The sequence below is a fragment of the Natrix helvetica genome, assembly GCF_964273705.1.
Source record: "Natrix helvetica genome assembly, chromosome: 4".
Taxonomy (NCBI): Eukaryota; Metazoa; Chordata; class Lepidosauria; order Squamata; family Natricidae; genus Natrix; species Natrix helvetica.
The window spans coordinates 126,742,678-126,761,127 of record NC_138550.1 but is presented as its reverse complement, the minus strand read 5'-3'; positions in this window follow the sequence as shown (position 1 = coordinate 126,761,127).

The window sequence follows — 18,450 nt, the reverse complement described above, 5'->3', positions numbered from 1 at the left end:
GTTTAGCTTTTGCTTGTTTGGTCTGATTTTCTTAAACCAGGGATAGATAACCCGTTGCCCTCCAAATGTTTGAATTTGAATGTATCCAATTTAGGCTACAATATCTGTTATGCAACAATCTGGATTATCAATATCAATAAATGGAAATAAATATCTTGTTGGGTTGTTATCTAATATTCAGGTGGCTTTTGTAGCCTAGGGAGATTGTTGGTGTTGTAAAGCAATTCTACAGTGTCTCTCGCCTACTTCACCCAGTTTGAGATTAAGCCAGGAGATGGAATTGTATTTCTGTTGGCTCTTCCAGTATGACAATAATGCTGGCTGGGCATTTGGTTTGGGCAAGAGTTAGAGCAAGTCTTGATTGGTAGATACCTTTCCCTTGCATCCCTCGTACTCACATTGAGAACATGCATGGTACAAGTGACCAGGGATTTTCTTGAAGAGTTCAGAACCACTTGGCTGTCATGCTACAAAACAGTCAGCATTTTTGGAAGGACACAAGAAATACAAACTTTGCTGAACCTTCTCAAGGCCACAGAAAACATAGCATTGGAGCAGGGCTCGGAGGCCAGGTTGACTGCCCTCTACCAGAGATGATTTGGAAACTCAGGGCAAACATTTTCCCCAGACCATAAAACACAACTGGAGCAAATGCAAACACATCAAAATGTTTCTCCCGGCTTATATGGCATCATGGGAGAAGCTCCATCCAATGCATTGCCTGCCTAGTTCCCACTTTCCCTTCTTTCCATAGGCAGTTCCACACATTTCATATTTTAGCAGGGCTCCTTTACTTTGCTTCAGTTATGTTCTCTGTTTGGCTTCTGGGCAAGAGGTTGGGAGAGAGAGAAGTTCATTGCCTTCACTCTAAAGCAAGAACATTCCAGCACAGATCGGATAAGAGCCAAGACAAGGAACAGGGCAGAGTCAGAATTAGCACTCTTACACCTATCACCATAGAAGCAGCTCTTGTCTACAGGATCATCAAGTGCAAATAATACTCATATGCAGCATGTATATTCTTAGTAGGGAATTTGGGAGTACTTTGGGTACGGTGGCATGGTGATGTCTCCTTTCACTTGATCCTCCACTGGAAGCCTAAGGGCAGGAGAAGGGCCAAGGACAGTGATGCATAAGAAAATGACAAATGATTGTGCACCTAACTAAATGAATCCCCAGGGTCTGAGAGAAAAATAGCTCTCCATCCTGCCATAAGGACCACCATAAGTGTAGTCACATGGCCCAAACCCACATTCAGGCATATACACAAGCAGTGATACTGTTAGCTCAAAAGCAGAATGCAGCAGGGGAACTGTGAAAAGCCATTCCACCGCCACATCGTTCTACCAACACTCCACCATCAGTCACATGGTCTGATGGTTTGCAGATGCTATGGAAGTCATAGCACTAATCAGAGGGCAGGTTGAAATCAGCTTTCCACACGCCGCAACCATAACAAGTCAATGGCAGCTGATGGGGATGCCCTGCTAGCATTTCTGTGATGATATGGAAGGTAAGACTAGAAGAGACATATTGTTGATACATTTAGAGACTGAGAGCTGTGTGGCACTCCCCACTTATACTTTACAGGAAATGTTTTGGTCTTAAGCCATGGCACTCTGGTATGAGTCAAAAATGATTTGAGGGCATGTAATCAAACACAGTCACAGGTGAACTTTGCAAAAAGTGTCTAGATTCTGGTGACTGCCTTGGAGCTCTTACTTAACTTTTGCCTCACCCCAAGTTTGGTTTTATTCAACTTTTGTGATATTAGTCCATTTCCCAGAAAGAAGGAAAAAGTAGCCTTGTTTCCATAGTTCTGTGTTTCAAAACAGGGATGTGGTAGCTCAGTGGCTAAGAAGCTGAGCTTGTCAATCAGAAAGGTTGGCAGTTCGGCAGTTCGAATCCCTAGTATTGCATAACAGAGTAAGCTCCTGTTATTTGTCCCAGCTTCTGCCAACCTAGCAGTTCGAAAGCACATAAAAATGCAAGTGGAAAAATAGGGACCACCTTAGTGGGAAGGTAACAGCATTCCATATGCCGTTGCCATTTAGTAATGCAGGCCACATGACCACGGAGAACTTCTTCAGACAGCGCTGGTTCTTCGGCTTTGAAATGGAGATGAGCACCACTCCCTAGAATCAGGAAAGACTAGCACATATGTGCAAGGGGAACCTTCAACTTTACCTTTATATTTCAACATAACAGGGCAAGAAGGTGGCATTATAACATTTATTTCATTTATTTTCATTTTCCCTTTTTAATTTGCTAGAAAAGCAACACAGAATGTTGGGCCCTCCTCTCTCTCTCTGATACTGGGGTAAGAGAAGAGGAATGCCAAATGAGGCATCACTCTGGAAGTTGAGTGGTAGCAGAATAACTCCTGATAATTATTGTGATTGCACAGCATGGCAACCAATTGTTAATGCGGGTTTTTCTTAATTACCCCAATTTTCAGTGTTCATATAAGCACGCTAGTCTTTAAATCAGTGTTTCTCAATCTTAGCAATTTTATGATGTATAGACTTCAGTTCCCAGAATTCCCCAGCTAGTGTTCTGGGAGTTGGAGTAAACACATCTTAAAGTTGCTGAGGTTGAGAAGCACTGCTCTAAATTAACTACACTCACAACACACCAGGCTAAATTGTATTTCCTTGTCATAGTTGCTGATTCATATCAACTTACCATTGTCCATCAAAAGAAAGAAACATTTTCTTTAGGAAAAAGAAAAAAGGAAAGTAATTAAAACTGCAATTTCCAGAATTGTCAAGCAGCAACCCCAAAGCAAGAAAATTACTTATCTGAAGACAAAGGAAGGTTAACTACAGCATGCTGTTGTACCAAAAATAGCCAGTGTTGGGCCCATAAGTCACATTGAGTAATAATAAGGTTAATTTAATTTATCATTTGTAAATCATAATTTTTAAAATGTCATTGAATCACATCCAATTGTGATTCATCCCAAACCCATTCCCCCTTTGTGTATTATCTAACACAATTTTTGTGGCATAACATGTCATGGATCCAAATCCCTTCATTACATATTTTAAAATTGCAACTACAGTGAGATGGGATGGGTTACATCTTGATATATTAATCAGATCATATTATCCAGCTTTGCAACAGCTTGAATGTCCTGTGCCTTTCCTGAAACCTGAAAGTAATAATATTTCTTTCACAACATTACACAAAAGTATGGAAGCATTCCTGAAACTTTAGATTTGCTTCTCAATGTAAACAAGAACCATGTCAGCGTTCGAAATATCATGCAGAATTAAATCAGAATCAAAGACAAAACCTTCCTTAAAGTTCCAATTTAATAAGACAGACATGTTGGCATTGTGCTAAGAAAATCCCAAATCACCGCGAGGAGGCGGAGCCAGTTTGTCCAAGCTGGTACCGCCCCAAGCACCTGATGGAACCGGATAGGTTCCAGATGGAGCTTGGGCCACTACCTGTCGCCCTGACCCACGCTCGGTCGGAGGACCTAGTGGCCGCCTGGAATAGAGCGACGGCCGGGGCCTTGGACCGGGTTGCGCCTTTGCGACCTCTCCTACGGCAGCGACCCACCCGGGCTCCTTGGTATACCGAGGAGTTGAGGGTGATGAAGCGCCATAGGAGACGTCTAGAGAGCAGGTGGAGGTCCTCACGCTCCAAGTCTGACCGAGCACAGGTAAGAGCCTATTTACGGACCTACCTTGTGGCATTGAGAGCGGCCAAACGCAGACATTGTGCCGCTCTCATTGCATCTGCGGATAACCGCCCTGCCGCCCTGTTTAGGGTGACCTGCTCCCTCTTGTCGCAAGAGACGCGGGGGGCACCCTTACAGGAAAGAGCAGAGGAGTTTGGGGAATATCTGCAGAACAAAGTCGCTCAGATCCGAAGCGGATGGGCCCCCTCCAGTGGACTGGACGGGCCGTCAACAGCGAGTCTTGTGAGACCACTCTGGGAGGAGTTTGACACTGTTGCCCCCGAGGACTTAGACAGGTTGCGTGGACGCTGCAACCCACCACATGTTCAATGGACCCGTGTCCCTCCTGGCTGGTACTGGCATCCTGGGAGGTGACACGAGGCTGGCTTCTGGGCCTGGTGAACGCCTCATTGGGTGAGGGATCCTTACCAACTGCCTTGAAAGAGGCAGTGGTGAGGCCCTTACTCAAGAGGCCTTCACTTGACCCAATGGAGCTAGCTAATTATCGTCCAGTCTCCAACCTTCCCTTCCTGGCGAAGGTTGTTGAGAATGTGGTGGCGCAGCAATTTCCACATCACCTCGATGAATCCGACTATCTAGACCCACGCCAGTCCGGCTTCCGACCCGGGCACAGCACAGAGACAGCCTTGGTCGCGTTGGTTGATGATCTCTGGAGGGCCAGAGATAGAGGTTGTTCCTCTATCCTGGTCCTATTAGACCTCTCAGCGGCTTTTGATACCATCGACCATGATATCCTATTGCGCCGGCTGGAGGGGATGGGAGTCGGAGGCACCGTTTTACGGTGGTTCGGCTCTTACCTCTCCGGACGGATGCAATATGTGTTAACAGGGGGGCAGAGGTCGACCCTGAGACCACTCTCTTGTGGGGTGCCGCAGGGGTCAGTCCTATCGCCCCTTCTGTTCAACGCATATGTGAAGCCGCTGGGCGAGATCATCCGTGGTTTTGGGGTTGAATATCATATGTACGCTGATGATACCCAGCTGTACATTTCAACCCCAAGCCACCCCAACGAGGCTGTCGAAGTGATGTCCCGGTGTTTGGAAGCCGTCGGGGTCTGGATGGGGGACAACAGACTCAAGCTCAATCCCTCCAAGACTGAGTGGCTGTGGCTACCGGCACCTCGGTTCAGCCAGCTGACTCCATCGCTGGCCATAGGGGACGAGCAATTGCCCCCTGTGGAACGGGCGCGCAATTTGGGCGTCCTCCTAGATGCCTGGCTGTCAATGGATGACCATGTGGCAGCCGTGGCAAGGGGGGCGTTCCACCAGGTTCGCCTGGTGCGCCAATTGCGCCCCCTACTGGACCGGGATGCCCTACGCACGGTCACTCATGCGCTGGTGACGTCTCGCCTAGACTACTGTAATGCTCTTTACATGGGGCTTCCCTTGGGACGCGCCCGGAGACTGCAGCTAGTCCAGAACGCGGCCGCACGGGTTGTAATGGGGAGTATGAGGTACTCCCACGTAACACCACTCCTGCGCGAGCTGCACTGGCTGCCTGTGGTTTTTCGGGTGCGTTTCAAGGTTCTGATCACCATCTTTAAAGCGTTCCATGGCACAGGACCTAGTTACTTGCGGGATCGCATCCTCCCACATACATCCCTGCGGCCAATTCGCTCTCACAAGGAGGGGCTTCTCCAGGTGCCGTCCACTAGGCAATGCCAGCGGGCGGCGCCAAGGAGTAGGGCCTTCTCTGTGATGGGCCCAACCCTCTGGAATGACCTCCCCCCCCCGATATTAGAACCACCACGGACTTCCGCTCCTTCCGACAAAAATTGAAGACTCACCTGTTCCGATTAGCTGGTCTGGCATAATTATAACTGTTATAACTGTTACCTCCTGGAAATATATTTTTAACTGGTATTTTAAGGGTATTGTTTTAAATTTAATTGATTTTAGGGGTTTTAAAGCCATATTTATATTCTTGCTGTACAGTTCTTTTAATTCTTTTAACCTCCTCCATATTTATCTATTTAATGAATTTTACTGTGGATGATGTATTTGCTGTGTGGACTGTACACCGCCCCGAGTCCCTTTTGGGAGAGGGGGCGGTCTAGAAGTACAAAGAAATAAATAAATAATAATAATAAATCTGATTTACTTCCTGGGATTCCACCTAATTGAAAGTTCATGATCTTATCCCCACACCCACAAATCCATCACATGTTCCAATCATCATCTTCCACGCTGGCATCTACACCCTTCTGCTTCCGGTCAGGTGTCGAGGTGCGGAGACAAAAGATGACCTTGGCTTCTATAAAAGAATGATAACAATACATTCCACAATCCTACTCCTTTCTATTCCCCCCTCCCAACTACTACACTAATGAAACAGCGGAGGAAATTAATAAAAAGTGTGGCAGGCCAAAGATCCTAAAAAGAAACTAACTACAGGCCTGACAAACCATTTATCCAGTACAAGTAGTATTTTACATGAACCTTCTGTCGGCGTTTCAAATTGCAAGTTATAAACTTTCCAGAGTGGAAACTTGGAGACTTTCCCCAGGTTAACATAGTAGAGAGGGCAAAGTGTCTTGAAGTAAGGTCTGTGCTAAAATTAGTAGGTTAAATTAATTCAGGTTTTATGTCTTCATTTTACTTATACTCTTGGAGTTATTCTGTTCGCTGTGTAATATAGCCAGTAGAAATTGCTAACACAATCAGGTATCTCACTTTGCACTTAAACTGAAATTTAATTCACACACTGTCCGTTGCAATGTTCCTAGGTAGCAAAAATAAATCTGCACTAATTTTATCTGGGTTTTGGCTCAGTGTTTCAGCCACCTGCCATACAATCCTTCATTCTGAGGGGAAATTACTTTTGGGGGAACTTTTAATCTTGGTGATATGGCAAGGATCAGTTCAGTCAGAAAGAAACATATCAGGGTTGTTATTCAGAAGGGCTAGCGTAAGAAGCTAATGAAACTGGGCCAGTTTGCCACTCAGAAAATTGTGGTTTGTTTCTATTTTCATAAGAGTTGAGCATCCATAATTTTCTCTATAGTAGAGAAAGTGACATTATTAGCCAATAGGTTTGTGCAAGGAAGCTAAGTTTAGCCTTGGTGACAGTGGTATCATTAAAGAAGTGTCTAAGTCTGAAAAATGATAGGTGCAGTGTTATGATCAAATAAAACACACACATCCTTTTCTGTAGGTATGCTTCACAGTGCTGGGCCAGATATTTTGCAAATTTTGACCTTTCCCCCAGACACCCTATTCTGATGAGGAACTGTCTCCATCAGAAGCCATACAGCACTCCAATTCTAGTAACCAAGAAGGCTTCTGTGCATGTATGCATGCATACATACATACCGGTAACATACATACACACATACCGGTACATACCGGTACATACCGGTATATACATACATACATACATACATACATACATACATACATACATGACTTCTTGGATGCTAGAATTGGAAAGATTTTTGTCTTTAAAAGAAGGGGAAGCATTACTTTATGAAACAGCTTTGTAAGGATGTTTCTCACAAATTTGTCAAAGCTAAATATCCCACGTAAGCTTTGCATAGTCCTATCTAAGACAGGAGTCAGCAACCTGCGGCTGCAGTTGTTGCTGCTGCAGTTTTAGCTGTTGTTGTTTTGATACTACACAGCCATGGAATTCTCAGCCTTCGTTAATCTAATGCAGTTTCCCACAACTTTTTCCTGTATTGGAAACTGTTAGATATTAGCATATATCGTGGCAAGTCTCCCCTCTGGTCCGCTGCTACAGCGGGAAACAGGTATCGCTCTGTTTGTAGCGTACCTGATCCCTATAAAAGGGGAACCCTCCGACCACAGAGCAAGCTGGATCACTACTACTATTAATAAAGAGCTGATAAGTCACTTCGTGTCCGCAGTCTGTCCTCTCGCTGCCCAGATCTAACATTGGCGACGAAGGTGGGATCGAGAGGCAGATAGGACGAAGAACGCTACCTCCAGAATCTCCGGATTTGATCCAGCCCAGGAATTCGGCAGAAATTCCGGCAGCCATCTCAGATCATCGCAGCGCGGCAAATTCAAACAGAGAAGATGGCGATGCATGCTCCCCCTGCTCCTTTCGACCCAGCAAACGACGAATGGGAAGCCTTCATGATTCGTTTCGAGTGTTTCCTCGAAGCGAACGAATACACGGGGATCACCGACGCGAGGAAGAAAAACATCTTCCTCGGCTACTGCGGAAAGGAAGTCTTCAATACGGCCAGAGACCTCACCGCGCCTACTCCAATACAGGCAGTATCGTGGACGGCGTTGCAACAGGCCCTGCAAACTCATTACGCGCCAAAACCTTCCCGCCATGTCTGCCGCAAGGAATTCAACACGAGGAACCAGAAGGCGGGAGAATCCATAAATCAATATGTTGCAGCCCTACGAAAAGCAGCAACTCACTGCGAGTTCAGGGATCTGGACGAGCACATCTTAGCGCAGCTCATCTGTGGGTTAAGAGACATTTCACTACAAAAGAAGCTGTTGGCAAACCCAAATTTAACCCTACAGATAGCGCTAAACGAAGCAAGAGCGTCAGAATCAGCGGAGAAATCATCGGTGACCATACAACGAGGGGCCAACGTAAACCAGCCAGCACCAAGACAAACCAGAGTACACTACGAGGACACAAGCCCCGACTACGTGAATCCCGAGTTCGAGGACAGTCACATGATGCAGAGCAGTCACTTGAGGCCTGGGGGGAGACCCGGATCCCGCTTGCCGCCCTGCGCAAGTTGCGGAGGGAATCACCCCAGGTCTACTTGTAGGTTCAGGAACGTTGTTTGTTCGCACTGCAACAAACTTGGGCACATCGCACGAGTGTGCCGGAGCGGAGTCCCTGCCTCATGGCAGCCACCCATGTACCGCCAACAGAAGCCCAACCCAGGGGCTTGGCGAAATCAGAAAGGGCGCCCAGAGAGAAATCCACAAGTGTATACCCAGAGAGAAAATTCCCAAAGAGCTGAGCGAGCGTATCCCCAGAGAGATTACTCACAAGGAGCTGAGCGAGCGTATCCCCAGAGAGAATACACACAAAGAGCTGAAAGAGAGTTCTATCAAGACGCTCAACGAGAGTATTTTCAGGATGTAGACGATGAGATAGAGTTAACCCAGAGAGAGGAGTTGCGAAGGTATCTCACCACAATACATCAGGTCCGCCCTAAGCGGCCAAAAAGGCTGAGAGTCACAGTCCTCTTGGAGGGCTCACCTTGCGAGCTAGAAGTTGACACAGGATCGACCTTGACGATTATTTCATGGGCATCCATGAAACAGGCTATTCCTAGCCTCAGAAAGAGCCAACTACGCGCTCCAGACATCCTGCTACGAGACTACCAGGGGAACCAAGTCCCCATCGTGGGCCAAGGCACATTCCAAATCCGTTTCAAGGACATCGAAGCCCAGCTGCCCGTGACCATCGCCAGCGCGCCATTACAGAACCTTCTGGGGCTTGATTGGTTTGAAGCCCTGGGGTTAGAAGTCACCGGAATCAACGCCGTGAGAAACAGCAGCGCTGAACAGATTTTTAAGGAGTTCGAGGATGTGTTCAGCCCCGGTCTTGGTAAGTATGTGGGTAAACCAATATCATTCAATTTAGACCCCAAAGTGGCGCCAATCCGACTTAAACTGAGACGAGTGCCTTTTGCACTCCGCCCAAAAATAGATAAGGAAATAGATAAGTTAGTGGAGCAAGGAATCCTTGAGCCGGTGGATCACGCGCGCTGGGAAACACCCATCGTGACCCCAGTCAAACCAGACGGATCAGTCCGCATCTGCGCGGACTATAAATGCACAATTAATGTCGCGCTACAACAGAGCGCATATCCTGTGCCTGTAGTACAGCACTTATTGCACTCGTTGGGGCCAGGAAAGGTATTTGCTAAATTAGACATGGCACAAGCTTACCAGCAACTGCCAGTGGATAGCGCCACAGCGGAGGCCCAAACTATAGTGACGCATAGAGGAGCATTCAAATGCAACCGGCTACAATTCTGCGTGAGCATTGCCCCAGGATTGTTCCAGAGCGCCATGGAACGACTTTTGCAAGGGATACCGGGAGTCGTCCCCTATTTTGACGACATCTTGGTGTCCGCTGCAAATGAGGAGCAATTAAATAAAAGAGTCAGAACTGTTTTGGCCAGAATCAGAGAAAAGGGTCTCCGCCTAAAAAAGGAAAAATGCCAAATTAATGTGCCTAGCGTAGAATTCCTGGGTTATAGAATCGATGGTCAGGGAATACACCCCACTTCAAAGAAAATTAAGGCGATCCAGGCCCCCACACCACGAAATCAGACCGAGTTGCAGGCCTTCCTTGGACTACTTAACTTCTACAGCGTTTTTCTGAGGCGGAAGGCGACCTTTGCTGAGCCACTACACCGTCTACTCCAGAGGAATGCACCATGGAAATGGGGACGATCCGAAGCTGCAGCTTTCGCCGGGGTAAAGCGCCTGTTCACCACTGACTCACTGCTTGTCCAATACAGCCAGACCCTACCGCTGGTATTGACCTGCGACGCATCACCCTTCGGAGTTGGAGTAGTCCTCAGCCACAGGATGCCCGCCGGAAAAGAAGCGCCCATCGCTTTCTACTCCAGGACTCTTTCATCGGCCGAAAGGAATTACAGCCAAATGGACAGGGAAGCGCTGGCTGCTGTAGCTGGAGTAAAACGTTTCCACGAATACCTCTACGGCCGCGATTTTGAACTAATTACAGATCACAAACCGTTGTTGGGACTTTTGGCGGGAAACCGCCCCACTCCGGTCTCCCTTTCCCCACGCATGACCAGGTGGACTGTTTTCCTGGCTGCGTACTCATACAAATTGATTCATCGACCGGGCTCCACTCTCGGACACGCAGACGCACTCAGCCGTTGCCCATTACCTGACATTCTGCCAGACCCCACTCCAGAAGTACCGGTATTGCTCATTGACTGTTTGGACTCTGGACCGGTTTCTTCATACGACGTTGCAAGGTTCTCCTCTAAAGACAATTTAATAAAGCAAGTTCAAACTTGGGTTTGGAGGGGGTGGCCGAAGGGAAACGTGGGCCCGGAATTCAAAGTGTTTTGGTCAAAACGGGACGAACTCTCAGTGTTGCAAGGTTGTTTATTGTGGGGGGATCGAGTTGTTATTCCATATGCGTTACGTAGGAATGTATTAGATGCTTTACATGTGGGTCATCCGGGGATTGTTAGGATGAAGGCGTTAGCAAGAAGTTACATTTGGTGGCCAAACATGGACAAAGAAATAGAGGAGTGGGTGGCCACTTGCGACCCATGCCAGGAATCGAGACCAGCACCCCCGGAAGCGCCCGCCACAGAATGGGAGAAACCTAAAGCACCCTGGTCGCGAATACACATCGACTTCGCAGGACCATTCCAAGGTCAGACTTTCCTTATAGTTGTGGATGCATACTCAAAATGGCTAGAAGTAGTCCTAATGACTTCAACCACAGCAGAGGCAGTCATTAAGGTTCTACGGCGACTTTTCGCCACCCATGGCCTGCCCGACCTCCTGGTCTCCGATAACGGGCCCCAGTTCACGGCCATGCAATTTGAGACATATCTAGCAGGTCACGGAATTCGGCACGCCCTCGTCGCGCCATTCCATCCGGCATCAAATGGACAGGCGGAGAGAATGGTACGATTCGCAAAAGAGGCCCTCGCTAGGATGGGTCCAGGTGATTGGCAAACACGCATTGATCATTACCTTTTAATTCAGCATATCACCCCAAGTGCAACGACGGGTAGAAGCCCCGCTGAACTACTCATGGGCCGCCGTCTACGGTCTCACCTGGACCGTCTTCACCCAAATTACTCTGCCACAGCTCCCCCAGACTCCACAAGCAAAATTCGGTATTTTAGCATAGGGGATTCAGTATACGCCCACAACTATGCAGGGGGAACATTGTGGATGCCGGCAAAGGTCATTGGCATCACGGGTCCACGATCGTATCTGCTGGAACTGGAAGATGGGCGGAACTGGAAAAGGCACATCGATCAACTTCGGGGTCGCCTAGCGCACTCAGACCTTCGAAACGAAGACGAGATTTCCCTGCCTACAGAAAGTCAGCCACGCGAGAGCCCCATCATAGAAAACTACGACACCTGCAAACCAAGCTCGGAACAAGAAAGCACGCACGAAGCAGAGCAAACCCCAGGCAACGCAACCGAGCAGACTCCGGAACGCCCTAGCAACGAGGGTACGAAACCTCCCGAACGTGGAACGGGAAAAGCATCCGATTCGGAAACCATTTCTGACCAACCAGAACCACGACGTTCCTCCCGAGTAAGGCAACCCCCAACATACCTAAAAGACTATGTTACCTACCGCAACGTTCCGTCTAGGAGGGGAGGGGTGTTAGATATTAGCATATATCGTGGCAAGTCTCCCCTCTGTCCGCTGCTACAGCGGGAAACAGGTATCGCTCTGATTGGTTGAGGGGCGTACCCGATCCCTATAAAAGGGGAACCCTCCGACCACAGAGCAAGCTGGATCACTACTACTATTAATAAAGAGCTGATAAGTCACTTCGTGTCCGCAGTCTGTCCTCTCGCTGCCCAGATCTAACAGAAACCACATTTCCACCACTTTTGTAAAGTAGGGTAGAGGAGGCTACATTTCTGATATTGGCAAGTAGTTCTCTGGTTCTCCTGACAACACTGCTTAAACATAACTTTGAACCTAAATACTAGATACAACAACAGTGTGATAAATAGATAGGTAAGGTCATTTTTCATGATAAACCATTTCCCCAAAATCTCTACAAAAAAGCCCAAAGTCTTATCGTACTTTAACCCAGGATTTGCACAACTCGCTAAATATTTACATTCAAGAGGAATTGAGAGGAAAGTTCATGCACATTTATAAATACATCGAGCTGTCAACAGTTTTATCTGATGAGACCCTTTCTTAGAAATGTTATTTGAGACAGAAGTGACTACTGTATAACAATGTTTAATTAAAACTAGCTTGTTATTTGCTATATTTGTTTCCACAGGGTATTTTAAGGCCAATTAAACTGCATCTACTATTAATATATAAATTATAAAATAAAAATTGATTAAACACACTGAGATCACTGTAATATGCCTTATCCTTTGTTCTTTTCTAGGGCAGCATATGCAGAGCTTACATTATTGCCTGGAATTGTTTGAGCCTACATGTCTCAAATGTTTTTAAAGAAATAGCCTTAAGCAACAGAAATGAATGTAATAAATTAGAATGCGACCAGTAGAATACAAAATTCATAAAACGTAATATAAAAGAATGAGGAAGAGTACATTGGCTCCATTACTGCCATCTTTTGGTGATCTGGGTTGTTCCAATCCAAATAAGTAGCTCCACCATTGATCCTAACAACATGCCATTTATAACTGTTGAGCATAGTTAATTATCCCAGTCTAGTCCATGGCCAGTAGAAAACTTCCAAATTAGGAATATTTCACTTCTGTTTATTCATCATCTTATTTTTTTAATCATAACTCTTGACTTAGATAGCTAAGCAAAGGAACTCATAAGAAAAACATTGTATTTGACGCGGAATGGAATTCAGGTGCCATGAAAACCATTATATCTAGTTTCAAGCAATACAATCATAGACTAATAAACTACATTTTGGATTAATGAGCTATGTGAGTACAGCCAGTTTGATCTTTTAAAAAAAATATGAGTTGATCTGCCCTACTAAAATAGTCCAAAAATACTTGTCAAGTATTTTTCTAGAGTTAGGCTTAGGGTTAAGCTCTCCCTGTACTTTTTGTTACTGGCAAGAAACTAAAAACAAATCCAAATAATCCTAGATTCAAGCCATGGTAAACTTGAATTCTACCAAACGGTTGTCAATACTACAGTCCTCATTCCATCCAGTTTATGGTTTTCCAGATTTTTATGATCCAGATACAGCAACTATAGTAAATCAAATTCTAGCTATACTCCAGAGTAGTATAGTAAAAAGATAAGGGTGCAGGGAATAGACGTAATAGAGATGTTGAAGGATGGGAAACACAAAGAATAGATTTCCAAGTGACTTTTATTAAACCAACTTTGCAAGTAGAGATAGTTCTCATTTAATGTCCACTCATGTAGCAACCATTCAAAGTTACAACAGTACTGAACAAGGGGAAGTTACAGCAGGTCCACATAGTTGTGACCTTTACAGTGTCCCTGCAGTTATGTAATCTTGATTTGGGCACTCAGGGATCACAGTTATGATGCTGCAGTATACTGCAATCCTGGGATTGCCATTTGCGACCTTCGCTGCCAGCTTTTGACAAATAAAGTCAATGGAAAAGCCAGTAAGAAATCACAAATAGTGATCATGTGACAGTGGGATGCTGCAACTACATGGGAAGGATTTGACTAAGATAGCAGTTGGGACTGCTGTTATAAATTAGCAAAGTCACATGATGTCATGCTTTACAGCCTCATTACTTTGTAACAGTGTTCCTGATCTAAGCAAGGAATATTGACATAGTACCCAACATCAGAGGTGGATTCTTACTGGTTCAGAGCGGTTCAGCCAAGTAGGTAGTAACTCAGCCACCCACGCCCCTGAACTGGTTCTATCAGCGGCACCATAGACACCGCCATTTTGTTTTTTACCTACTGGACAAGTGCGCGTAGCATGCATCAAGCGCGTGCGCGAAGCGCATCCCTGAGCAAACCAGCAGTAGAAGAAGCCAGAACCCATCCCTGCCCAACACCAGAAACAAAACTTTACAAATGAATGTATTGTGGGTCCTATGTTAAAACCAAAGACACAGGCTCCATTATAGGTCTTGAACAGAAGACACTAAACTGTATCTTTTGTACCTTATTATTTTAAATTGTGAACAAGTTCATCCTGGAGTGGTGTCTACAGCTATTAAACTACTACAAAACCCATTATGACCACACACACACACCCATATAGGAAGAATAGCAATAGCACTTGGACTTATATACGGCTTTATAGTGCTTTTACAGCCCTCTTTGAGCAGTTAATAAAGTCAGCATATTGCCCCCAACAATCTGGATCCTCATTTTACTCACCTTGGAAGGATGGAGGGCTGAGTCAATCTTGAGCCAGTGAGATTTGAACTGGTGAATTGCAGCTAGCAGTCAGCTGAAGTAGCCTACAGTACTGCACTCTAACCACTGTGCCACCTTGGCTCTACCTTCCCTTCCACGTCACCTTTATTCTGCTTCTTACCTTACTTTCCAATGACCCCTGGATAATAAAACAGAAGACTTCTTTAGCCTTTCAACACCTAGACTGAAATAGACAAAGCACATATTTTCTTCAAAGGTGAAATTGGCAAAAGTCAGCAAAGTAACTAAATCCCTTCTAGCTATGAGAAATTCCTCATTCCAATAATAGATTTCCTTCATGTAAACCCATCACCCCGAGGTCATTTTGTCACACAAAAGGTAAAGATTGCAAACCCCACCAACCACATTTCCTCTTTACCAGACCAGGTGTGCTTCCCAGGAATCCCTAGAAGGCAGAATGACTTTGTGCTTTTTATAGAAAGCAACTCTATAGAAGATCTACCTATAAAAGCAACCACTTCAAAACTATAACTTTGTAGCTACCTTTAACTGTTGTGACTGTCTTGCAGTGACTTGCTGTGTCTGTCATGCTCCCAAATAAAACTCACCTCTGCTTTGTCCTTTGGAAAACCCAGCTCAGATCCTACCAGAATTCCCATCTAGCACCATATTATTAGCACTTGCATGAAAGAACCTGCATTTAATCCCTCTTTCCACAAATAAGTTCACACAACACTCAAAAGTAAAACTCAGTCTGCCTTATGGCTTAGCATACAGTTTCTAAACTAGCGCTCATAGTTCATTGAATTCTACAAACTGAGATTGATACTCATGGTTTAGTAGGATATGGGAACTAAGTCTTGCAGCCATTATCACATGGTTTCAGAAGCGGTATTCAGCAGGTTCTGACCAGTTCTGGAGAACCGTTAGCAGAAATTTTGAGTAGTTCGGAGAACCAGTAAATATCACCTCCGACTGGCCCCACCCCCATCTATTCTCTGCCTCCTGAGTCCCAGCTGATTGGGAGGAAATGGAGATTTTGCAATATCCTTCCCCTGGAGTGGGGTGGGAATGGAGATTTTACAATATCCTTCCCCTGCCATGCCCACCACACCACACCCATCACGCCACATCCACAGTACTGGGAGTAAAAAAATTTGAATCCCACCACTGCATGGTTTCTTATGTTTTTTGTATGTGTGTGTATATAATGTTTATGTGTTTAATAAACCTGATCTTCTAAGTGTCTTAATGACACACCTCCATGATTAGAAAAAGAGACTAAAGCTTATAAACCTTTTCTATTTATAAAGATGCAATCATCATCACATGTTCTTTCAGAGACACCAAATAATTCATTACATTGTACTAACATAGAAAATATCAAATTCACACGAATCCTACTCATAATAAGTGAGTAAGAGTAAGTAAGAATTGTAAGTAACGATTATTATAGATAATTGTTTGAGGCAGCATCATATTCAACATATTGTACTTTGTGACAACAGTGGGGCGTAATCTATAAAACAAATATGTCATAATAAATGTGCCAGCCTGTAAAATAATGCTAAATATTTACTTATTTATACATGCATAAATGCTGCAACAGTCTGAAAGTTAAGATTTTATTATCTTGGTGAAAATCTTTCGACAGATATCAAATATCTGTCAAAGAGGCAGTAAAAGTAACATATAATCTTTTATGTTATAGCAGAAAATGAGAATAATATGGTAATAATATTTTCTGAAAATCAATAATTCTTGGGCCTCCTGTATAGATTCTGTGACTAGAATGTATAAATATCCACAGATTAAACAAAGTAAACGATACATTAAGAAGATTCTGGAAAAAGTAATGTTCTAAAATTTATATCCACTCTTTATTTTAATTAATCATAATTTCATATGCATACTTTTCATACTCTCTCATTTCCAAACTTATTTTCAAAATAGTTCTACCCTTCCTTCTCGTATGTGGAGCACATTTGGCTTTTTAGTGTTTATTGAAAAAGAAATACAGTGAGGGGAATAATTCCTTTGGGGGGAAGATGGGCATCTAAACAAATTTGATAAATAAATAAATATTCTACATAAGGATGCTAAAAGTTGCAATCTGACACCATTTTTAGAGAATATTGATTATGCATCCCTATTTTCAATTGTTAATTTTTATTTATTATTATTATTATTATTATTATTATTATTATTATTATTATTATTATTATTATTATTATTATTATTATTACTTAATGCTTCTAGACCGCCCCCTCTCCCGAAAGGGACTCGGGGCGGTGTACAGTTCATACAAAATATAACAAGATACAATAAAATTAAATATGTACAGTTGATAGTTGACATGGAGGAGGTTAAAATGTAGTTAAAAGAACCGTACAAAGCAAATATAATATAAGTTTAAACCCCTAAAAACAGATACAGTAAATTAAAAAACCCCTAAAATAACCAGATACAATATATTTGCCAGGAGGGACAGTTGAATTATGCCAGGCCTGCTAATCGGAACAGGTGAGTCTTCAGTTTTTGCCGGAAGGAGCGGAGGTCAGAAGTGGTCGGGGGGGAGGTCATTCCAGAGAGTTGGGCCCATCACAGAGAAGGCCCTACTCCTCGGTGTCGCCCGCTGGCATTGCCTAGTGGACGGCACCAGGAGAAGCCCCTCCCTGTGTGAGCGAATTGGCCGCAGGGATGTATGTGGGAGGATGCGATCCCGCAAGTAACTAGGTCCCGTGCCATGGAGCGCTTTAAAGATGGTAATCAGCACTTTGAAACGCACCTGGAAAACCACAGGTAGCCAGTGCAGCTCGCGCAGGAGAGGTGTTACGTGGGAGTACCTCGTACTCCCCATCACAGCCCGCGCGGCTGCATTCTGAACTAACTGCAGTCTCCGGGCGCGTCCCAAGGGCAGCCCCATGTAGACAGCGTTGCAGTAATCCAGGCGGGATGTCACCAGCGCATGAGTGACCGTGCGTAGGGCATCCCGGTCCAGTAGGGGGCGCAATTGGCGCACCAGGCGAACCTGGTGGAACGCCCCCCTTGCCACGGCTGCCACATGGTCATCCATTGACAGCTGGGCATCAAGGAGGACGCCCAAATTGCGCGCCCGTTCCACAGGGGGCAATTGTTCGCCCCCTATGGCCAGCGATGGAATCAGCTGGCTGAACCACGGTGCTGGTAGCCACAGCCACTCAGTCTTGGAGGGGTTGAGTTTAAGTCTGTTGTCCCCCATCCAGACCCCGACGGCCTCCAAACACCGGGACATCACTTCGACAGCCTCGTTGGGGTGGTTTGGAGTTGAAATATACAGCTGAGTATCATCAGCGTAGAGGTGATACTCAACCCCAAAACCACGGATGATCTCACCCAGCGGCTTCACATATGTGTTGAACAGGAGAGGCGAGAGGACCGACCCCTGTGGCACTCCACAAGTGAGTGGCCTCGGGGTCGACCTCTGTCCCCCTGTCAACACACATTGCCTCCGGTCGGAGAGGTAGGAGCCGAACCACCGCAAAACGGTACCTCCGACTCCCATCCCCTCCAACCGGCGCAATAGGATACCATGGTCGATGGTATCAAAAGCCACCGAAAGGTCTAACAGGACCAGGATAGAGGAACAACCTCTATCTCTGGCCCTCCAGAGATCATCAACCAACGCGACCAAGGCTGTCTCTGTGCTGTGCCCAGGTCAGAAGCCGGACTGGCGTG